The sequence below is a fragment of the Cygnus olor genome, chromosome 2 (assembly GCF_009769625.2).
Source record: "Cygnus olor isolate bCygOlo1 chromosome 2, bCygOlo1.pri.v2, whole genome shotgun sequence".
NCBI classification, from domain to species: Eukaryota; Metazoa; Chordata; class Aves; order Anseriformes; family Anatidae; genus Cygnus; species Cygnus olor.
The window spans coordinates 93,568,356-93,593,049 of record NC_049170.1 but is presented as its reverse complement, the minus strand read 5'-3'; the positions used below and the strand labels follow the sequence as shown (position 1 = coordinate 93,593,049).

The 24,694-nt window shown below is 36.9% G+C and overlaps 1 long non-coding RNA gene across 3 annotated transcripts in view; it reads left to right on the top strand.

Moving 5' to 3' along the window:
• Window positions 1–15,526, top strand: part of LOC121065940 — a 101,180-nt gene extending 85,654 nt beyond the window's left edge. For 2 of the 3 annotated variants that reach the window (XR_005817418.1, XR_005817413.1), the window contains one exon: window positions 13,826–15,524. This is a non-coding gene — a long non-coding RNA (uncharacterized LOC121065940). Of the gene's footprint in view, window positions 1–13,825 lie in introns of all 3 variants that reach the window. The other variant, XR_005817420.1, reaches the window with a different exon arrangement.
• Window positions 15,527–24,694: the final 9,168 nt, after the last annotated feature.

Sequence of the window (24,694 nt, the reverse complement as noted above, 5' to 3'; positions counted from 1 at the left end):
GAGCAAGTGTTAGATTCTGTACCTGGGGCAGGGCAGCCCTGGGTATATGTACAGACTGGGGGACAAGAGGTATCTGGGAGTTCTGGTCGACAGCAAGTTGAACATGAATCAGCAGTGTGCCCTGGCAGCCAAAAGGGCCGGCTGTATCCTGGAGTACCTCAGGCGCAACGTTGCTAGTCAGTTGAGGAAACTGATTGTCCCGCTCAGCTCTGTGCTGGTGCAGCCTCACCTTGAGTACTGTGTGCAGTTTTGGGCACCAAAATATAAGGACATAAAATTATCAGAGAGTCTCCAAAGGAGGGCAACTAAGATGATGAAGGGTCTAGAGGGGAAAATGTATGAGGAGCAACTGAGGACTCTTGGTTTGATCAGCCTAGAGAGGAGGATGCAAGAGGGGAGACCTCATCATGGTCTACAGCTTCTTCATGAGGGGAACAGAGGGATGGGTGCTGATTTCTTCTCTCTGATGACCAGCAATAGGGCCAAGGGGAACGACATGAAGCTGTGACAGGGGAGGTTCAGGCTGTATGTTAGGACAAGTTTCTTCACCAGGAGGGTGGTCAGGCACTGGAACAGGCTCCCCAGGGAAATGGTCACGGCACCAAGCCTGTCAGAGTTCAAAAAGTGTTTGGACAACACTCAGACACGTGGTTGGATTTTTGGGTGGTTCTTTGTGGAGTCAGGAGATTGACTTGATTGTTGTGGGTCCCTTCCAACTTGGGATATTCTATGGTTATATGATTCTATGAAACTTTACAAAACCTAGGGGTCAAATCCTGACTCATTGTGATGTAGCACTATGACTGAATTTTTCATTATAGTAATTGGCATGAAAAAGCTTGCATGTCATACACTGTTATCATAAATATTGTGGACTTTACAAACAGGACACTAGGAATATTTATGAAACCCAGACATCATAGTAGTTTCTTTTTATCTCTCCTTTCACCCATACCTAGTAAAGCCTAACTGAAATACAATAATTATAAATGAGCTTAGCTTCTCAATTTAATTTCCTTGTGAGTAGTTTCATTTATTTTTCTTAGGCTTTGTTAACTTGCTTTAATTAAAAGATTTAACAAGGCTGAAGATACAAAGTGCCATTAGGTATAGGAACATCATGGGACATATTTATAGAGAACTGGTGAATCTTTTTCTATGAGTTCGCTTGTTTCCACAATTGAGAGTAAATTTACTCATGAATCTGAGCAAGATTATCATGTAGGAAGCCTGGTCCCAGAAACAGTCTTTTCCAAGTCCAGTTGAAGCAGAACTTGACAGAAAGGATTCTGCATTCTTATCAATAGGTTTTAGTTGGTTTAAACATAAATTCCATTCACAGAGATACAAACGTAAACTATATTGACCTTGAAAGTCACACTAAAAAATACATTTTCAGCAGTCACAAAATGAGGTCTGCAAGAATGCTAACCCCATATCAACCAAATAGCCACAAATATTCACTCATGGTGAAGAAGGTAAAAAAGAACAACTTCGAGGCATTGAGGGAGTCCTTTCAAACATCAACATCTGTGTGCTACAGCTGCCTCATTGTTCTCAATCTATTGCTGGAAAAATATTAAAATGAAGTATAGATATGGCTTTACTGGGAAACTATTTAAGATGTAAAGACAGAAAGAGTATTGGAAGTCTTGTTTTGGAGAATAAATTGATTATATCAATATTGGCCTGAAAATACACCAAAGAAAGGGTCTCAAACTGCCTTTTGGAATTTTCATGGAATTCGGAATTTTTGTATCACAAGTAAAACTGCTTAGTCAAATAAATGCTCTTACTCTGAAAGACAGAAAAAAATATCTACATAATCTGTCATTACAGACTGAAAACATGGTAGAAATAGGCTTAGTAAAAACCACCATAACTTCTGTACCTTTTAAATTCATTAGATTGTTTTGTGGTTAAATTTGTGAGAAACAAGTACCCAAGGAAGGAACATGTCATCTAAAACTAAAAGAAGCAACTTTTTCTATTTTTTCTTGAAACAGCTCTACAAGTATGCAACATGCTCATTTGTCTGCTGTATCTAGACCAAACATAACAACCTAAATAATGCACCATGAAAGAAAAATTTATAATGATAAAAATGTGGATTATTTACTCTTATGGAAAATATCATAGTTAATTTCCAGAGAGTAACTCACTTCTGAACGTATTCTGGTTTTTATGATCCATTGAAAAGTCTTGAATATCTAAAAATACCCATACACTTTTCATGTTTAAATGCATACTTTGTGTGAACTCAGGTTGTATAATAAGAGTTAGAGTATTGTCATGAATTACTCTTTCAAAATGTGCAGACATACTCATCTTTCCATTTGCTAAGCATCTTTATTTATTTGAAATTATACATGTATTCCAAAGAAAAGAACAACCGCCCTTTGCTCTCATTAGTCTTTCATGCATTCAGAAGAAAATATTAGACCGATGGAAACTCTCTTTAGCCCTGATGCTCAGCATAATTTTATTTTTTTTAAATCTTGATTTTCCCAATCTCCCCTTTAAAAAAAATCAAAACAATCTACTAGAATTTTTTGGAAGAGTTCTTTCCCTTTGAAAGTTTGTGTTTATCCTACAGAATATGTTATAGATGCCTAGATGCCTGTAGGAAATAAACAAACAAACAAACAAAAATAATTCAGTTTTTGAGTTTTTTTCAAACTTGATTTGTTGTTCTTGTCTTTTAAATTCTTCAAATGTTTGAGACTCAATATTTCTGCTTAATTTCATTATGGTAGTGCCAGTGCTCTTGTTAGTTTGTCAGCTTCATAGATGAAAGAAAGATGTTATTCAGAGAGGGCTTGCAGTAAAGCAAAGTGAATACAGAGGGAACATGTTTTGTGTGACACAGTAGATCTCTCTGGCTCTTTTAAGCCTTATCTGATGTAATGTAAACTAAAAGGAGTCCACACAGGTCATCCATGCACAGCCAAACAGATAAAAATCTGATAAACTACTCTGCCTGAGAAAATGCAAAGGAAGAAGGCCATAGGAAGCAATCTGGTGAAGCCCAGTAAAATGCCTGCATAAACTGCAAAACCACAGTTGGTCCTCTAAATAAATAGATGGAAAACACAGTCTTGAGGAGTACTCTAACTACTACATGTTATGACTCCTGTAAAGTCTTAACAAGGTTTTTCCAATATTATTTTATTTATTTAAAAAAAAAAGAAAAAAAAGGAATAATGGAAATAGAAATAAATCATAAGACCTAAAGGTCTATGTTGTTGCTACCCAGAGGTCTATGTTGCTACCCAGTCAGCATGGGTTTATGAAAGGCAGGTCCTGCTTGACGAACCTGATCTCCTTCTATGACAAAGTGACGTGCTTAGTGGATGAGGGAAGAGCTGTGGATGTGGTCTACCTTGATTTCAATAAGGCTTTTGACACCTTTTCCCACAACATTCTCATCAAGAAACATTCCCACAACATTCTCATCAAGAAACTGGCTGCTCATGGCTTGGAATGGCGTACACTTCGTTGGGTTAGAAACTGGCTGGATAGCCAGGCCCAAAGAGTTGTGGTTTATGGAGTCTAATCCAGTTGGAAGCTGGTCACTAGTGGAGTCCCCCAGGGCTCAGTACTGAGGCCAGTTCTCTTTAATATCTTTATCAATGATCTGGATGAGGGGATCGAGTGCACCCTCAGTAAGTTTGCAGACGACACCAAGTTAGGTGCATGTGTTGATCTGCTCAAGTGTAAGAAGGCTCTGCAGGAGGATCTGGATAGGCTGGACGGACGGGCTGAGGCCAACTGTATGAAGTTCAACAAGGCCTAGTGCCGGGTCCTGCACCTGGGGCACAACAACCCCAAGCAGCGCTACAGGCTGGGAGATGAGTGGTTGGAAAGCTGCCTGGCAGAGAAGGACCTGGGAGTACTGGTTGATAGTCAGCTGAATATGAGCCAGCAGTGTGCTCAGGTGGCCAAGAAGGCCCACAGCATCCTGGCTTGTATAAGAAGCAGTGTGGCCAGCAGGGCTATGGAAGTGATTGTCCCCCTGTACTCGGCTCTGGTGAGGCCGCACCTCGAGTACTGTGTTCAGTTTTGGGCCCCTCGCTACAAGAAGGACATCGAGGTGCTCAAGCGAGTCCAGAGAAGGGCGACGAAGCTGGTGAGGGGTCTGGAGAACAAGTCTTATGAGGAGCGGCTGAGGGAGCTGGGATTGTTCAGCCTGGAGAAGAGGAGGCTCAGGGGCGACCTTATCGCACCCTATAGATACCTTAAAGGAGACTGTAGCAAGGTGGGGGTTGGTCTGTTCTCCCACATGCCTGATGACAGGACAAGGGGGAATGGGCTAAAGTTGCACCAGGGGAGGTTTAGGTTGGATATTAGGAAGAACCTCTTTACTGAAAGGGTTGTTAGGCATTGGAATAGGCTGCCCAGGGAAGTGGTTGAGTCACCATCCCTGGAGGTCTTTAAAAGACGTTTAGATGTAGAGCTTAGTGATATGGTTTAGTGGAGGACTTGTTAGTGTTAGGTCAGAGGTTGGACTCGGTGATCTTGGAGGTCTCTTCCAACCTAGATGATTCTGTGATTCTGTGATCCTGTTATCACATAATCAGTAAGCCCCTGCACAAAGGCAGTGTCAGACCCTGTTCCCTTCCAAAGTGTGGCAAAAGTAGAAGCCCCTCTAAGACAAGAATAGCTTTACGTACTCAGACAGTGGCTACAGAAAATGGCACATCTAAATGTAGTTCTCAGCTAAAATCACATCTCACCTCTCCCCAAAACATTTTTTAAATACTGAGCTCTAGGCTGCCAGGGAGGAAAAGGAATTTTTTTTTCCCTCACGAATAAATTTCTACTTTTTGCAATGTATTTAAAATTTAATTAAGAAAGAGACTTGGTTTAAAGTAATCAACATTGTGGCTTGCACTTTCACTGAAGAAAGCAAGAAAAGAGGAGAAAAGAGCTGGCCTCCATATTCTGCTAGAGGACCTCTTTATGAGATTTTTGGCAAAAGTTTTATAACAGCAAACATACAAGCAGTATTTGGAATAGAAGTTTGAATTGAACTCTCTTCTCTTTCAGGAACATCTGCACTGACAAAGTCGAGAAAAAATCAAAGAGTAAACACAGTGGGATGGTTGAGAGATCATAGTATATATTAGGATTTTATGGTGTACTTTGTGTACTTTGTTATCTAGATAAACACAATTGTAAATTTATGTTTCTAGACTCACCACAGACCAGGGTGGTTTGCTTGTATTGCTCTTGAGAAGAAATCATTGTACATATATATATATATATTTATGTATATATATATATACGCACACGATAGATATATATGTAGTCATGTACTCATGTAGTCATACTCAGTTCAGATCAATGATCCTTCCAGAAAGGGTCAAGTGTCTACTATATTGTGAGGGAAGTACTTGTGTACTAACAGTCAAACCCTTGCTACCATCATTGAAGCTAAACTTTTAAAAATATATATATATTTTTTAAGTTCTTAAAAAAAAAAAAAAAAGGGCAAAATAATTCTTTACAGAAGGCAAAGCAATACAGTGAAGTCCCAAGCAGCTAATTAGCAGAACTGATAGAAAGGAGCACACAGCAAAACATGAACACTATTAACTTCAAAGAAGCATGCAAGCACTTCAGCTGACTTAGTGCTGGGTCAATCAATGTTAGCAAAGTGAAGTCTATGAAAAGACAACAACCCCATGTCACTGCACATAGCAAAGTGCTTGTCCCCCTTTGCTGTATGACACAGTTTCTTGCAAATACTTCACTTGGGCTTCTAAAGTAAACAACTGCATTTTCCTACCTGAAAATATCATACATTGAGATATTTTGTAGTACTCCCTGATCATGAAATCAGTGAGATTGCAATCTGCCAGCATCACTGTTTTTTACATCCCTTGCTGTTAAGGATAACAGTGCCAGTCAGGACAAGTCAAGTTCTGCAAGTTTCCAGACAGCCCTCCTGGCTTCTAGCACCGTTCACTGCACTATTTAAAGTGCAAAATTGTGTGTAATTGAACCAACTAAGCTATACTTTGAGTCTTTTTTCCTATGGACATTGTGAATGAAAGGTCTGTGCTTTCCTTTCTTACGTGCTTCATTGCTGTGTCTTTGGACCTAAGTGCTCAAAAGACATGGTTTATAATATGAATGCCTCTAGGATGCCCCAGGAAGGCTTTTTTGGGGAACACTGTTTCCTTTTCCTGGTCATCCTGTTCATTTGATTCAAGAATTCCTTGGACAATTGTTCACTGTCTACTTGAATCTCATATCTGGCCTGTGTGAATAGTTAGTAGCACATTGGAAGATGCAAATCTGTTGACAACGAAAGTGTGTGAGGTGAAAACATTTTACTTCTGGAGGCATTTTCTGCTTTGAAACTGCTCTGTGATGACTGACAGCACTAGGTGAAGGCTGGTGGAGGTGTATCCCACTTCTTCCCCTTATTAGACATTGTTAAATAAGTGATTTGCACTGTTTCATGTTGTCCTGTTGGCTATTTTGATATAAAGTACAAAATAATTTTTTTTTCTTTTTTTTTCATTCGTGAGCTACCCTGATGGCTCAGATTGGCATACAAGCAAGGTCTTCAAGTATTTAAAATCCTTCAGCTACTCCTGCAGCCAGCTTCAGTTTAAACATGAGTGTGAAAAAAAGAACAAAAATTATGAACAAAATAGCATATGGAAGAGAGGATACAGCTCCATTAATGGAACAGTCTCTCAAGAGTTCACTTGCTTAGAAAGATTTTTGCAGACTTTTTCTAACATAAATGTATAGGTAAGTCTCATGTCTAGAAAGCTAATTTGACCTTCAACATGATTAACACAAACTCTAGGTAACTAAAGGTGCATAAAGCTGTGGTGCTCTTCACATTGCTGGGGAGGGTAAGACTGGAAGCACTACAGAGCATTAGTAAAAACTCCTGTACTTGTAGCAGTCTCAATACAAGTGCTTTTAACACTACAGGAAACACACACACACACACCAGTGTTATTGGATAGTGGAATTAAGAAAATTATGGTATTATACTTACAAAAAGAGGTTTTATCACAAAATTAATATACATATACTAAGAAATGTATCTATAGAAAAAATAAATACAGATATTCATTTTCAGAGGATACTCTTTCAATTTGCTCTGGAAAATGAACATCCTGCACACCACTTTTTGTAATAAAGGAAGTTTGAAAGCATTTACAATAGAAAACTTCACCAAAAGCTAAAAAACATGGATGCTTATTATTGCTCCACACTATTATTTTCATTCTTGCAGTGTTAACATTGGAGGATGCATAAAATAATCAGGAAGCCAGATTACTTTCAGGTCAAAAGAAAGAAGACAAGTGAATAAATCTGTCCTGAACTACTTGGTAATTGATCAAACTTTCTATCGATTCCTTTTATCTCCAATTGCTTTGGTTATGTTTCTTATACTTTTGATTAGGATTTATCTTATTTTCTGTTGTAAAACATTATTTTTCCTTAACTGAGAAGGACAAGATATGTGTCTGTTTCAGGGGTTGGCAGAGCTCTGATCCCTCTAAAGCTTTTCCGGGATTCATGGTTTATCAGTCCCACAAGGGCTACATTGGTTTTCTGGTCTGCAGTCTTCTAGTACAGGACACAAAACTTCATCAGAAATATTTGAATGAAGACACTAAATATGGTGTAGGACCATTCATAGTATAAAATGTTACTGGATCATATCATACATATGATATTTCCAAAAATATTTTTAATAGCAATTTTTAAATAACATATGAAGGGAATTAAAATGAATTCTTCCCATATTTTGAACTTGTTTAGGCTGATGGTAGAGTTATGTCTGGAAATATATCCCACATTAGATAGAAACAAAGATTAGAGACAAATCCCATGAGTTGTGTCACACCGAAAGCACAGGATAACTCCTCTGTTATTTTATTGCAATGCAATACCAAATATTTCTGAATTGTCAGCCAGAATAAAAAGCACATATAAAAATCTAATAGCAGAGTTCTTTTTCTCAAAAGGGGATATATTTATAAATAAAACTTTGTAAAATATTCAAGATTAGTATATGAGGTCTCAGAATATTGAAATTTCTGCGCATCTAGCTGCTTTTGAATGAGCAGTCATAGTATTTGATGTGCTCAGATATGCACCAAGACAGAGTACACTTTCTGTCATTTAATATTCCAAAAGGATAAACACCCTGGTTGTTGTTTGTTGAGAATGAATATACATACTTTTTTAATAGCAATATGCAGTTGCAGTGCTTTTTCTTGAACTGGCCTTCATAGGATGGGGTACAGTATATTTAATGAAAAGGATTGACTTGAATGACAGCTGAATACCACAAAGAAAAGGGCAGCCCTGCATGGGTCATGACTGAAATTGGCTGCTGCTGTGATTTAGTAGGAGCTTTTCAGTTGGGAAGTGGATATTGTAACTCACAAAAGGTAACTTACAGCAACAAATTGAGCTGAATAGAGCTCTGAACTAATTCATGGTTTATTGAGTTCCCCTCTTGTCAGAGATAGCCGACAGTTAACTGAAGTGATTAGTTCAGTATTCAGTCACAATGATGTACTACCAACTTTCCAGCTTACAGAAATAAATCCTTATGGTTTTTGTAAAACAAAAATCCTGTTATGTAACCTAATTAAAAACAAACAAACCAAACATACATACACAAACAAAAATACCTGAAATTTGCATAATGGAGAGGTGAGTTCAGCACAATGCAGGGAATAGCATTCTTGAAATGAACCATTAAACACAAAGCAGCAATTTCAGTGCTTACCTCTATAAAACAGATTTTATAGAGTTCTTGTTACTGCTTAGTGTTACTAGGTGTACCAGGAAAACTTTTTTATTGCTGATGTTGTTACCTGCAAACTTATGAAAATAATTAATATACTTTACATAGCATGTACACTGACCCTGAAATCAGAATGAGCTGAAATTTTCTATCTTTATGGCTTAGAAAGAAGACAACATAAAATTAAAATATGACTCACTTTTTAACATTGTTGTGATGGATAAAATATAAACATGAGTTCATAACAGAACATAGCTTTAAACAACAGGATTTATAAACAGAAGTGTAAAGACCAGTCTTCATGCAATAGGAGGTTTCATTGCCATCACAAGTTCCAATGAGGTACCATTCTGTTTTACCCTCAACATTTACAGGTATGGTAGCATCCTGGCTCTGAAGACAGATAGCCAGCTAATTCCTGTGCTCAGCAGGGGGCAGGTATGTTTATGTGTGAGTTTTCAAAGTTTACCTACCACTGCTTATCCAGATTGTGTAGTGAAGTATGTAAACTCACACTCTAAAGCAGAGAAGACCCTTCGAAGTGTTTAGTAATGTCATAAAAAAATGTTGCATAAAAAACTCCAGTTGACAAAAATTTAAACCAGAAGTCTTGAAAGAAAATGTATGTTTTTCATAACAAATGTGAAGAAGATTTTAAACAAAGTTGCCTTTTAATCCTGTTTTTAGGTAACTTTTATGTGATATTGGGCCAACCTGAAGGAAATGGATACCTGCTTTTGGCTAAAGACACGACATGCCTTTCCAAAGCCTTAGACAACATCTACTGATATTAAGAAGGTTACCTTGTAGCCATTTAACTGTAACTTAAAGTCTTAAAGGGGGGGGTACTCCTTGAAAAAATACCTCAAGGCAATGAATGTGGGCAGTCATAACACAGCAAAAACAAATTTTCAACCTGTGGGTTAAAAAAGGAGTAATATTACCAGGATGATAGGAGTTACATCAGAATGTTAGAGAAACATATTAAAGAAAAAATGTCAAAAAGCATCGAACTGTTCTAGTATATCAGTTTTTAAATCATAAGGATCCAAAAGCGTATTACCACATTTCTCCCCTACTTGTTTAAAAGTATATAAGAAAGAACAAAACAATGGATGAGCCTCAAATGTATTTGCTGGTTTATCTCTGATCCACTTCCCTGCCATTACTCTTTAAGTGTTGGAGATCAAATTCCTCCTTTCTGTAGCACCCCTGATTTTAGTGGAGTTTGACCAGTAAGAAGTTTGTCTTTGACTGAGCACATTGTACATTGAAACCACATATTTAAAAGCATTTTTTCATAACGGTAGTTGTTTATCTAGCATTCTCATGGGTCTTATGTGACTACATCTTCATCCTGTTTCACCTAGTAATAATAGAAGTGTCATGAGTTTAAAGCTAGATAAATTGATGTTCTTGTAAAACTGTAAATGTTCATATAAGTCTAATTGGCTGTATTCATATCCTCCTGTTGTCATAGTGTACAAAATCAGTATTGGGAAACTCAACTTCTTTTAAAATATCAAGTAACTAATGTTCATAACTGGAACTGCTCATGATCAGTCCACTAAGTTAAAAAATATACAGCAAATCAATAGAGATAATTAATAAGTTCAGAAAATCATCACTAGTTCACTGATGTTCTGCAAACAGTAAAAGAAATTACATTTGTTGAATAAGTTATTCATTCAGAGTTATTTATTAAATTCTGCAAAGCAGGATGTCTGCCACAGTCAGGCTGAACTCTCAAGAACGTGATTAACCAAGAATGCGGCTGGCTTGACTAAACATAAGTGATTACACATACTTTGAAAATTCAGAATTTTCTGAAGTATTTTGTATTAGAAACAGGAAACTTCTAAATGTACCCAGTGGAAATGTTGTTTTTCATTTCCACAGGAGAAGTAATAATGTCCTAGAGGAGAATTGTTCTTTTAAACTCCATTTCACTCTGTATAGTTCTTTTTTCCTTACTTACACATAATTAACATTCACTGCCACATCTCTCCTGCTACTTATCTGCCTTGTGCATCTCTTAGGATATCTGAATCATCATGTCACATTCCACAGGTAGGGAGAAGAGGTCTTCACTTTCACTTCAAGGTTTATGGTTGCATCATCATAGTTGCTAGACAGAAGATGTGCAACTGAGATATTATCACTAGTGGCTACCAGAGAACTGTGTAAAGCTTACCTCTGAGCTGTGCATGTAAAGTACTTAATGACTGCCAAAATACTAAACAAATGCTATTATGTAGACAAAAATATACAGAGAACCAACAAATATTAACTGGAGGGGAATTTATAAATGACAGCTGAAGGCTGATTTAACAGATATCCTAATTCAGAATTTATACAGAAGTATTGTACAGAAGTATTTCCTCCTGGAAACTATGTTAAGGCACATGAAAAACAAAGATGTGATTGGTGACAGCCAACGTGGTTTCACTAAGGGCAAATCACGCCTGACAAATCTGGTGACCTTCTACAGTGGGGTTAACTGTATTGATGGATAAGGGAAGGGCAACTGACAACATTTACCTGGATTTGTGCAAAGCATTTGATATTGTCCTGGCATGCTATCCTGGTCTCTAAATTGGAGATATTATTCAGAAGAATTGGAGATTTTATTCAGAAGAAATTCTTTACTCAGTGTGGTGAGGCACAGAAACAGGTTGCCCAGAGAAGTTGTGGATGTCCTGTCCATGGAAGCGTTCAAGGTCAGGTTGGATGGTGCTTTGAGCAAGTGAGAGGTGTCCCTGTTTATGGAATTAGATGATCTTTAGAAGGCCTTCTAACCCAAACCATTCTGTGATTCTATTGTTCAGAATCACACAGGAGACATTCCCTAGAATTATATGAGATGTGTCTGCACTTTCAGTGTGGTTTGGATCAGAAGTGTTTTCTGAAGTGTGTCCTTCTAATTACATCTTTTTGTGGTGCCTTGGTTCATACTGAAAAGATGACACAGGTATAAACTGTTATGTTGAAATAGTATTCGAAAATAAGTCATACTTGAAAGGGAACCTGACTGTGCTTTAGCTGCTGATGACTGTTCAGTTCATTAGACCACATCAGAGCTAGACCATAGCAGTCCCCCATGCATAGTTGATATTGGCATCCAGCAGATCCACCCAGAAGCACTGCTTATTGGTTTAGATATATAGTTCAGTGTGTCCAAATTATTTCAGTATCATCATTGGATCTGTTTTAGCTCGTAATACATTAAAATCTGGACTATTCTGTTCCTGGAGTGTAAACTGTTGGTGGAATTATCTTTTCAATTAAAGACAAATGTATGAATGACATTTTAAAACTTTGCAGCAATATTTGAGTCACAAAAATCAACTTTCCACTATTTCCATAATCTTATAATGGACAAAGATAGATTGATTTTTTTTGTAGTGCTAATTGTAGTCCCCTATGAAGTTAGCATTTGTAAGTTTTTACAAACTCAGAATCATCTCAATTAGATCCTTTCATTTTTGGTTAAAAAAAAAAAAAAAAAGGGAAGAGGAATGTGTAATCATTTCAGCATTATCTGATAGGTACGAAGAATGGGTTTAATCATTTCATTAATCAGCCATCTTTAAAGATCAAACCATATTCAGTCTTCCCTGAAGATTTTATTCGCTGATCACTGTATGAAAAACTAAAATGGTGAACAGGAAATTGAAACTGTTATTATACAGGAAATAAGAGCACTCTGTCAAAATCTACAGAAGAAACATATGTTCAAAGTTACTGTCAACATCTAACATATCAGATCAGATAGAGAGAAAGACCAAAATTACAAGAATCATTATAATATCAATTCAAGGCAGAATTCTGTGTAAAAATACACCCTTTCCAGCTTCATGGAAAAAAAAAAAAAAAAAAAAAAAAAGGAAACAGCACAGAGTATCTGATGGAGCAAAGGTCCTGTCATAATTTCATATAAATGTTGATCATATGGCAGAAATTTCACTTCCCTCTCCCACCCGTCAAGTCTTCATACATTAAGAACTACAATATCCAATACATATCATGAACTGCGTGCCTTGATTTTTATGCCTAGTTTGCAAGAAATGTGGTGGTGTTTGATATATAAATTTGATGTATAAATCCTAAAGTGTCTATTATGGTCCTGCTACAATGTATTTGGATTTATATGTAACTTTGAATATTGTTGTGTCAAAGATTTTGGAAAGAGTCAAAAAGGAACACAAATACAGACGGTAAAAAGCATCAGGTTCTGTGAACTGCTGTCAAGGTTCATGAATTTCTGCAAATGAACTGAGGAAAATGTGCTCCGTAATGATCATTACTGCCTCAGTACTTAACAGCTATGTTATCTGTATTAGTTTAAGCTATCTACTGTTCTTATAGTAACTCATCACATGTAAAAAATGTTTTCCATTCTGAGGGCAACCTTGGTATGGCATCAGCTGGAATAGGAAACCTACCCACCTAGATGGCATGCAGCATTTAACCACCAGCTGCAACATGCATTTTCCACATTCAGTTCATCTCATATGCAAAAGGAAATCAGTTATAACAAAACATCCCAGATTTAGCAGCCTCAGAGCTTCCAGGCAGTTTATATCCTCTCGTTTCTTAGCACCTCACTAATTGCAACTGCTAGAACTAAGCTCACAAATCAGAGTAATCTGAAAGTTGTTCAGTACAGCACAGGTAATGTACATTTCAGGTGGCAAACATTGTCCAGGCATGACTCAGTTTGGTAGAGTGTTGAGGTGTATACTAGGTATTGTATCAAATGTACTTACCATAATTCTTCTGACTGGTAATATGTGAGTTTGTTCCTGTTAAGTGCTACTTCTGAGGCCAGGTGCTCTTCTCCCCACCAAGATCTGTGAAGCAGAAGACCCTAAATTCTCCAATTTCTTATGTTTTCTCATACAGTGATAGAAAACAGTATGCAGAACAAAGTAGACGCTGTACAAAATCTCCATACTAGTGAGAAAATCCTCTGTGCTAACATAAACAAGTAAAAGCTTCTAAGCTAACTTTTGTCTGTCTTTTTTTTAGGCGGAGTGGATGAAGGTGAAGTGGTGTCAGATTTTCTACTGTAGTGAATACATTTGTGTTCTCTGTATCATGTTATAAATAAATAAATAAATAAATCATTTTACTTTTTCTTCACTCTCTAGGCCTGAGGTTGACTGCAGCAGCTGCATCTAGACATTTAGTTAGATAGTTTGATACATTCTTAAAGTAGAGGGTAGACCTAGAACACTGCTTTATTCTATGAATTGTGGCTCTATCCTGCATTTAGGCATAACACAATTATACTATTAGAAAGCTGAAAAGCTGAGCAGCTGTTGCTTCCCACAATGTGAAGCAGTTAGTTTTGAAAAGCATTGATGGGTTTAAAATCATATGAATGTTGCAAAAATCGTATTCAAATGTGATTGTTAAATGTTCAGGCAGACCAGATTTTGGAAATTATCAGGACAATTCGTCTGAACTGTTGCAAAATCTACTTTTCCTACTTATACTATTGGAAGATGAAAAGTGCTTAACAAATGTTAAAAATAATAATAATAATAATAAATAAAATAAATAAATAAAGGAAAAACAAGACAGAACATGTTATATGAATTCTGTGAGACCCTCTTAGCCCTTCCCTCTTCTAAATCTGGAGGATCTCCAGAGACTTCAGATCACAAAGTAACTATAAACTGGTTAAGTCAACACCAACTTGATAACTTCACGGCCCATTTTGACTCCATCATGTGTCTGTGTCTGTATTCTTTTCCTGATGCCAGACAAGATTGCAAGAGTCTTGGTCTGATATCTGGATTAATGACATAAGTCATTGTTTTTACAGTTTACTTCAGCTAGAAGAAATGGAAAATATATTCCAGAACTCGATTTCTATTATTCCTAGTCTCTATCCATAGCGTGAATATGGTCTCTAGTCTTATATTGAAGCTGTTACAGGGGCATGGAAAGGAAATGGGAAAAATAATGTAAAAAGAAGTCCTTCCACACAAAAGAAAGGATACTTAGGTTTGCAGTGCTAGATGGGTGGATTTAAGGCCACAGCCAGGACCCAATGTTTAGTTAACCAGCCATATTATTCCACTATTCAGAATAATATTATTAAAATTTGCAGAAATATTCACATTACTTGAAGTGATATTGTTGCTGTAATTGACTTACACATGTAGATAAAACACTTGATAAGTCAAATTTCACTTTGCAAGGCTACAGTGACTATAAATAGCTTACATTAAGAAAAGGAAAATGTGACATTGATTTCACCTTGAGCAGAACATTCACAGGAAAGATGTCTGCTGTTACACATCAGACCATAGAAAATTGCAGTATTATCAATACCATATTTATTTTGGTTCAATTCTAGAATACCTCTCTAATTCTGACATGTGATATGCTGTGCCACCTCCATGAATTACTCCTTTCATTTAGCTTTCAAGGTAGAGGAACTGAACTTTTCTTTTTTTTTTTTTATTTATCTGGTAAAAACATTTCTCAGTTGAGCCATAATACAAAGCAGTGGTTTGCACACAACTTATGCTGTCATAAAAAGAATACAGGAATTCACAAAATCTGCCGGAGTTTATGTTAGTTTTTCCTTGACTGCAGCCTGTGCACAAATGAAATTCACTATGTTTAGATTAATTGTTGTGATATACACCAAGCTCTAGTTCTTCAGAGTCCGACCACCTTGGTGATATATGTTAATGTCTTACTTTAGCAATACACCTAATATAAATCTTGCTATAATTGATGAAAGAAATAAAAGTTTTATTTGTTAATGAATTATGATGTAGTCTTTCCAGTGCTCTATTTAAACATCACCTAGGAGTAGATCATGTTTTTAGAAGTCAGGAGTAGCCCCAGGCCCTCCATAATTCTAATTGATGTAAATGAAGAAAATAATGAAAGCTTGTGTGTGCTGACCCTGTTATACAGGGTGGTTTCACCTCAATTAATCAAAGAACCTTTAGAGATGTTGCAAGCATCTGACCTGAATAGAGTTCTTCAGATACTGTTACTAAACTGGCTACGTGCAGTGCCCAGATTTCTACAAAAGCTGCTTAGTTTCCAAATACCAACATGCTTAAAGGGACTAGCAAGTTAAAAACAAAGACAAACTCCCACCCCAGAAAGCACTGTCCTTGGTGTTGGATAATATCTGAAAACAAACAGCTCCCTTTGGAAAGTTTATATTCTTGTTCTGATGCTGAAAGCAGACAGAAAATTCACAAAGCAGGTTTGACAAAATTAATATTATGTAGGACAAAATCTGTGAATAATGAGAGACTCAACATCTGTGAGTCTTTACACTCACTCTTTTCCTAAAACTGAAATTTGTGAAAGCTAATGCAGTTCACAATTTTTACTCTGTAGGCAAGACAAGAAAAGTATGAGGGTGTGGTGAAGATTAATAATTGTAGCATTTTTCCTTGAAACAGATAGTCTGGTAGCATGTTACCTTTGTCACATCTGATATGTGTACTTTCCATAAAATGACCTTCATACCATGCAACCAATAACACTTGCAAGTAAAATCTGAAGACAAATGAAGGTCTGTAATAACACATTGGAAGGTTATGTTTATTGATTACAAGGTTGAATATCTTTACAGTGATATTCCTTTCTTATAAAAATGCAGCATTCAAAGTTTTGTTGTTGTTGTTATTGTTTTGTTTTGCTTTTTAAACTGGAAGTATTTACAGTTGTTTTACAGACTTGGTTATTTAATATTTCAGTGAGTTCATAGAGTGTTCAGTATCAAAGCAGTATTTCTAAATACAGATTATGTACAGAATGAATCAAAAAGAAAAAAAAAAACAACAACCAACCAAACAAAAAAACTTGTGGAGAGGGTCCACCCATATGCCGCTCATACAAATTTAAAACCTGTCTAGCTTCTTGAATTGTAAACACTGGATAATGAAATTTCTATAAGTTTAATGTATTTCAAATATGTAAACATAGGCTTGTTTTTGCAAATTTTGAAAGCTGCTTTTAAACAAAAAAGAGACAAGACAGGAAAAGTATGAGGGTGTGGTGAAGATTAATAATAAGAAAAAGAAAAGAATGTCAGGATAATGATTTGATTAAAAAGCAAAGGACTAGATGAGTTGCTTAATAGTCCTTCCCAGTCTTTTTGCATCTCAAGGGCACAACTGAATCTAAATATCACTAAAATAGTTCAATAAGTATCTTATTTTCTCTGAGCCTTCCTTCTTTTGAAAAAGAAAAGAAAAAAAGAAAAAAAGAAAAACAAATAAATTAATTAATCAATCAGTCTGCATACTTATTTTCTGGAACCCATGTCAAGATTTAACTTTTTTCTTTTTTTTTCTTCTTTTTGAAGAAATTCCTGTAAAACAAGTCTAAAACAAACTGAAGACTGTTTGAAGTGAAAGAGCTATGTAAGCAGAAAGTAGCACGTCTGTGTGCTTTTCCAGACCTGTCAGAAGAGTGCATGCTTTAGCCCGAAAGTAACAGTACAAATCCACACATGTCAACAAAGATTAAAATATGAGAATCACCCTTTTGTGGGGGGAGCAGGAAGCAAAGTTGATTATGGAATCCAAGCAAGGTTTGTAGGAAAGACCTTCTGGACTGACCACTGCCTGTTGATTGTGCCATTCTGGAAAAGAAACTAGAAGACCAAATCTAATCAACACTTATTGTTCTTGTTCTAATAGAGATTGCCTTTCTAAAGCTATGAGGCATTTTGTGAATATGAGAAGGAAGCGAATTTAGACAGCAAGACGAGGGCCTTTATCCTACAAAAAGGAAACTGAGCCCAGAACAAGGGGTAAAAAATAATAATAATAATAATAAACAAAAAATGCCGAAGAAGAAAGAAGAAAGAAGAAAGAAAGAAAGAAATCATGAATATATCATTGATCCTATCTTTCCAAAGTATTTAAGCTTCACTTGAGTCACTTGCCTGAGGTATTATTACAATTGTTTTCACTATGGTAAAAATTACCACAGTGAAGTGAAGAAAAGAAAGTCATCACTTTCACAATACTGAGGCTTTTAAACTGTATTATAGGCTGAATATATTAAGGAACAAACTAAAAATGACCAGTAACAGCCTTTTTGCTTCCATCTTTTAAAATCAAATGCAAATAAATGAAGGTATTTTTCTAATACACTTTCTTTAAATTGTGACCCCTAGAGGTTTTTCATTTTGTAGAAGCTGTGGGGTAAATGGGTATCTGCGTGGGAAATTCAAGTTATAAATACAGCCTACTTGCAACAGCGATTCCAAGACAGAAAAGTCCAGTGGTTTTATGACTTCTCCCCTGACATTTGAGTGCAATTCCCCTATTAATACGCACCTTGACAAAGGTCCTGAGAGGTATTTTTGAACCTAAAAGCAAGGATTGTTACCTGAGGGGAAAAGTAAAGTGTAACTTGAGAAGGAGCAGTGCCCAAATGTGTTGGAAACGGAGTGGTCTGATGGGTTGAGAGGTGTCTACAGGGACTCAGGGTCCAGGGTGAGGGAGAAAGAATGTGGCAGCAGGGCTGTCCTGTCCTTTTCCACTTAACACTTTTGCACGTTACAATGGCTTGTCCACATAACTCTCTTTTGTTTAATGTGGACATATTATGGCACTTTTTGTCTAGACTGAGCAAGTTATAGGAGTAAATATAACAAATGAAACAATAATAGAGATTACAGCACTAAGCTGCCTTCACCGTCAGTGTTTTCTCCTATGTGGGTGAAATTTGATGCCATTAGAATCAAAATTTACCCCTACATATTTTCTGGGTAATGTGTACCAGTTGTTTTGGGGTACTTGACCTTACCCTAAGTACATTGGTCACTGCACATTTCTGTATTTTTACAAACATGCACAAATTAGAAGTATTTGTCTCCTCTCTTTAAAGCATTAAGCTTAAGTCCTAGCAACATGCACTGTGACAGTGGCACATGATAATTGATATTAGAGCACTATGTTATTTAAATAAAAAAAATAAAACGTTAAAATTTCAAAGAGAAGAGAGTGTTAACATAAGCCTCTGAAGCATTCCAGATCAGTTCTGTCTTACAAGAATCACACTTTAGACAAGATCATAACTTATTACTCCAAAGTCTTCCTTAAACAGAGCTATGATTTGCATCATACTGCATGGATCTCCCACTTTTTGTTTTTTAGTATAATGCAGCTGTCACATGCGACATGGTAGTTTTGGACCAAAGCATGCTCCTACTTGATTCCAGCCATTTATTCTAATCCAGTGTAGCATATTTGCTGCATTATTATTATTGTTATTTTTTTTCCAAAGAAGATTGCACAAATCTTGAACCTTGAACTAATGTATATTTATTATCAGGATGACTGTATGTGCTTAGGTAGGAGATTCAATGAAGTGGATGCATCACACTGAGGAAAGCTAAACTGGAAGAAGAAAGTAGAAAAATATAAATAGAATTCATTTGAATTTATTAAAAATATCTGATATTTTACATTAATTGAAGCTGTGCTAACTAGCACTTACTACACTTCATTCTATATAAACAAAATGAAAATGCTATTCCACAAAGCATCTGTTGTTTGTTGTTGTTGTTGTTGTTTCCCAAAGAATTTAGTTTTCTTGTCTTTTAAATAAGTTTGAAATTAAAGGTCTACCATAACCGTTTCTATACATACCCCCAATGACCACTGTAAAGTACTGCTTTGTTTTCTTAAGATGACTTTATGTGTAGAAAAGAAGAAAAAAAAAATCAAATGGATACCAATAATAAAAGAGTCTGGTTAATTTGTGCTTATAGCAATGATCACTATGCCAAATTATTGAAGAAGTGGTCTTCTGTGTTGCTATGAGAGTACCTCAGGGATTCCTGGTTTTCTATCCTCTACAGAAATCTGCTCACAATTTTTTTTTATTTCTTTTTCAAAGGTGAGTATATTAAACTCACAGTCTAATTTATGTTTGTTTTCTGTTACCCTTGTGTTCCTATTATCTGGATCAAAACAGACCTCTCTCCTATCTTACTACACTTCCCCGGAGAAGCAGACTGAGGGATAGGCAGCCCTTTTATAAATGATATGAAGGGTAAACTGGCTGGATAACAAGCATGTGGGACATGTTGTGGTTATATTTAACCAGATTTCTAAATATTTTTATGCAGGGACAATTTGTTTGTTACATCTCAGCATCTCTAATGCCTTTATACATAAAAACTTTAAGGGAAATTAATGCTGAGATGAAACTGATTTGCTTTTTCTTGGATAAGAAACACGACATGCTATATTGTAGGAAGTTTCCAGTCTGTTTCATTGTAAGAGTAATGCAATTGTGATTGAAATATCTGCCACTATGACAGCTGAACATTTTTCAGAACGGGCCTGACTGCTTTATTTTTCCAAGACTGTTTAAACATCAGGAGGTACTATAACTTACTTGTTGTTGACCCTATTCAGGCAAGTTCATTATAGAATTCGGAATAGAAACAACAGGAATTAAAGAGTCCACTCTCATATATCCTGAGTAGCTTAAGCACTAAAACAGAGCACATGAATGATCAATGCCATCAAAATTTTTCATAGCAACAAAAATATGTCATGGTACTACTATGTGTAATGAAAGTATTGAATCAAATATTATGATAGGCTAATAGGTGGATAGAAGAGAGACCAGAGTGCTGTGTAACTTCTGTTTTTAGTACATTCTTGCTGACTGCAAGGGGTTTGGCAAGGTCTAGAGGAAGCATTTAAGTAGAAGCCCAGCCAGCAACATAATCCTGTGAAGACATGGGTGTAGATTGATGCAGGATTTATTTAGACACTACCACATTACAAAGTAAGCTGCAGATCACTATTACAGAGCCTTGTTCCTCTACCCTTACTGTGCTTCCAGCTTATGAATCTTTCATTCCTTTGTGCACAGTGAGATGAGCTTTAACAGGAGCTGTAAGGGGAGCAAGAGGAGGACATGCTATTCTATAAAATATAGTGGACGTCTAATTAAAGGGTTAAGAATATTTATGATTAACCCAATTTCTGTAGGTTACATGTCCTCTCAACTTGTCCACAGGATAAGGGTTCAGAAACCAAAAGATCAGCCTTCAGTGGCCAGCCTGCCCCTTCTTCTTCCATATGTTTATTAAAGAGCAATGGCAAACAGTATCCGATCCACTTTGCCACACAGTCAGGTTCTTTGCTAGTGACTGAAAGATGGACACTATTATCAGATTAACATCTTTGAAACGTCTTTATGTCCTTAACATCTTTGAAATGTGGTTGTACAGCAAAGAGAGTACCAAAAAGTATATAATTCCTTGTTAAACTTAGGATGATTTTTCTACTAGTTGTTGCTATGTTATGAATGTTCATATATATTGTCTATTATTCTATTGATAAGAATAACAATGTATTGAAATCTATGCATTTAGCAAAAAAAAATGAAAGCTTTCTGTGTCTGTATTAATTTTTATCATTCAGCTCTTCCTTTTAACCTTCCCTGAAATTCCATTAAAACTTACAAATGCTAAAGGAAACAGTTTAATTAAATGGCTATCAGCTGAACACTAATTTTTAAGAAACCATTGGTTTATTCTTTTCACAGCAATTGCCTAATCTCCTACTGACTCTTTTATATGGAATAGCAATTTTATATGGAATAGCAATTGCTACGAGAGGTTTCTAATGTTTCTTTTGATTAGGCATTTCAGTACTTGTTTTCTGGTTGCATGGTTAGTGTACATCTTTCAGGACTTTTGGAGTGATTTTTCTGGGAAAAAAAAAAAAAAGTATTTAATTTCTTCTAAACCACATCTCTGTGTTATTTCATATAACTTTATAAATCTATCTCAACAGATTCTAACCCAAATAAATCTAGCTTTACAGAATGAAGAATCCGGCCCATAAGAACCAGCTGCTTCAGAGCAGACAGGAAAACAAAACAAAACAAACAAAACTGAATAGAAATATAATTTTCTAAGAAAAAAAAATGTTATAAATCAATTCAGAATGTCAGGATATCAGAAAAAAATATGACAAGAAGGGTGGGAGGGTGAGAGGAAGGGAAAGAGAGGGGGAGGTAAGGCAGAGGAGGAAGGAGGGTGAGAGGAAGGGAAAGAGAGGGGGAGGTAAGGCAGAGGAGGAAGGCTTGTCATAGGCTTGAGTTAAAAAGAGTGTAGGGTTACCCCAGAGCGCCTTTGCTAATAATGACAAGATCATTTGCTTCTCACGTCTGTAGGAAAAAAAAAAAAAAAAAAAAAAAAAAAAAAGGTTCCTGGGATATACCAGCTGTTGATGTTGCTCCTCCCTGCTGAGCCCAGAATCTTGTGCCCCTACAGGAAGACATAGCAATCTGTTGACACCTCCAGTTCTCTGCTGCTTTGGGATACTCAGCTGAATCTAAGACGATCATCTGGCTGAGTGAAAAAAAATCAGCACCTACTGTGAAAAAGCGGGACTAATGCAAAAGCAGATGGCTGGAGGTGTGCTCCATCCTGTTTCTGGAGCTGTTTACATTCTTAAGTGACTAATTTTGACATGTTATACTCCTGATGAATTTTTTTGGTGTGACCCAGTAAACTGCATACAATGCAGTCTGGGATCACTCTAATTTGACTCCTGAGCCCCAGTGTTATTTCTGATCTACAGACTGTCAATTAAACTTGCCTATCACTAACTAAGCATGGTCAGTGACCAATCAAAGCTTAATTTCAAAATTATGTCTTTCTCCCATATATACTACTCAAAAGCTACTGCTTTGCATTTACTTACCTAAAGTACCTTGTCAATACATAATATCAGTCTTTAATATTCATCCTTATTGGACTGAGATGAAAGCCATTGTACAGAAGAAGATGCACAGGCCTCTAAGTTCTTCACTGACATAACAACCCAAAATCTGAAGCTTTATCCAGTCTTTCCAATATCAAAGCATCCAGATCTGGAAATTGCAAGAGAACATTTTCTAATGCAAATGCTAATATTTCAAAAGAACTGTGAAAACCTTTTGGTGAGGTTTCCATCTAATTCTAGCTTCCAGACCTGGAGGTTGCTGAGATTACACTGATTAATGTACAAAACCTAGAACCAAAACCTAGAGTCTAAACAACACATGGTCTCCCACAATATTCTCCTGGAGAAGCTGGCAGACCATGGCTTGGACAGGTACACTCTTTGCTGGGTTAAAAAACAGCTAGAGAGCCACGCCCAAAAAGGAGCGTTGAACGGAGTGAAATCCAGCTGGCGACCGGTCACCAGTGGTGTTCCCCAGGGGTTGGTGTTGGGGCACATCCTTTTTAATATTGTTATTGATGACTTGGATGAGAGAATTGAGTGCACCCTCAATAAGTTTGCAGATGACACCAAGTTGGGGGGAAGTGTCAATGTGCCAGAAGGTAGGAAGGCCCTGCAGAGGGACCTGAACAGGTTGGATTGATGGGCAGAGGCCAATGGGATGAGGTTCAACATGGCTAAGTGCCGAGTCCTGCACTTTGGCCATAACAACCCCATGCAGTGCTACAGGTTTGGGGCAGAGTGGCTGGAAAGCTGAGAGGAAAAGGATCTGGGGGTGTTGATTGATGCTCACCTGAACATGAGCTGGCAGTGTGCTCATGTGGCCAAGAAGGCCAACGGCATCCTGGCTTGTATCAGGAATAGTGTAGACAGAAGGACCAGGGAGGTGATCATCCCCTTGTATTCTGCTCTGATGAGGCTGCACCTGGAGTCCTGTGTTCAGTTTTGGGCCCTTCAGTACAAGAAGAGCATCAAGGGAGATAGATGGTAGAGTCACTGTTCCTGGGGGTGTCTGAGGAATGTTTGGATGTGGTACTTAGGAACATGGTTCATTGGATGATATTGGTGGTAGGGGGATGGTTGGACCAGATGATCTTGGAGGTCATTTCCAACCTTAATGATTCTGTGATTCCCAAGATGCAGTTTTATTTATTTATTTATTTTCCTCAGAAGGATGTGAAGAAAATTAAGCATAAGAACCTCAGATATCCTACAGTTCCCTAAATTGAAAAAAAGGTCACCAGTGTCTACTCTCCAAATATCCCTTGCCTATATTTTAACTTGTTCACAGTTCCATGACAACAGTTCCATGGACACTGATGTAAATGATTATCCAGCTAAGTGGTCAAAACTAAAAATAAAGCATACAAACAAACAGGTTAAGATTATTCTGGAGCTGTTAAGGGCAAGCAATCTAATAATAGTAGTGGTTGAATGGCATGCATTGTCCTGTTTAAAACTAAAGAGCCCATTTAGTCTAGAAACATTTTACAAAGGGCTTGAATTAATGCTAACAAAGTGGAAACAACAGTTGGTTTCCAGAGACTGGAGACCGGATATGGATTTACCTTTTTCACCACCTGTTGCAATAGCCTATTTTCATGCACATCATATGACATTCTTCAGCTTCGTTGTTACTCAGGCTTTTCCATTTTAATCCATACCAGTGATCTACACCAGTCCAGCCATATCCCAGTGGCTAGGTAACTCAGAGTGTTTCCTTTTTGTTTTTATTTGCCCAGCACTATTCTCTATAATTTCAGGTTGGTATGAGCTTCAGGACAAATTTCCTGTCTATGATGATCTGCAGACCTGGAAATTGCAAAAGAACGTTTTCTGATGGATGTTCTCATCAGAAACATCTGTCATTCTGATGAAAGATGATCTGTGAACAGTCTCAATATCAGTAGAAAACATTGGGCTGCTAAAATGGTGCAAACCATAACAAAGTAACTGATCTTTCATATGAAAGATCAGTTCATTATCAGTTCATCAGTTTCATATTCTCATGGAGAATACCATTGACTTTTGCCATAATGAGTCCAAGCAACAGCTCTTCTTAGCTCAACATAATGTTACTCAACAGCCAAGAAAAGAGGCCCCAGTAATTTGGTAATTGTCCATCTGCACATTTACTGTGCCT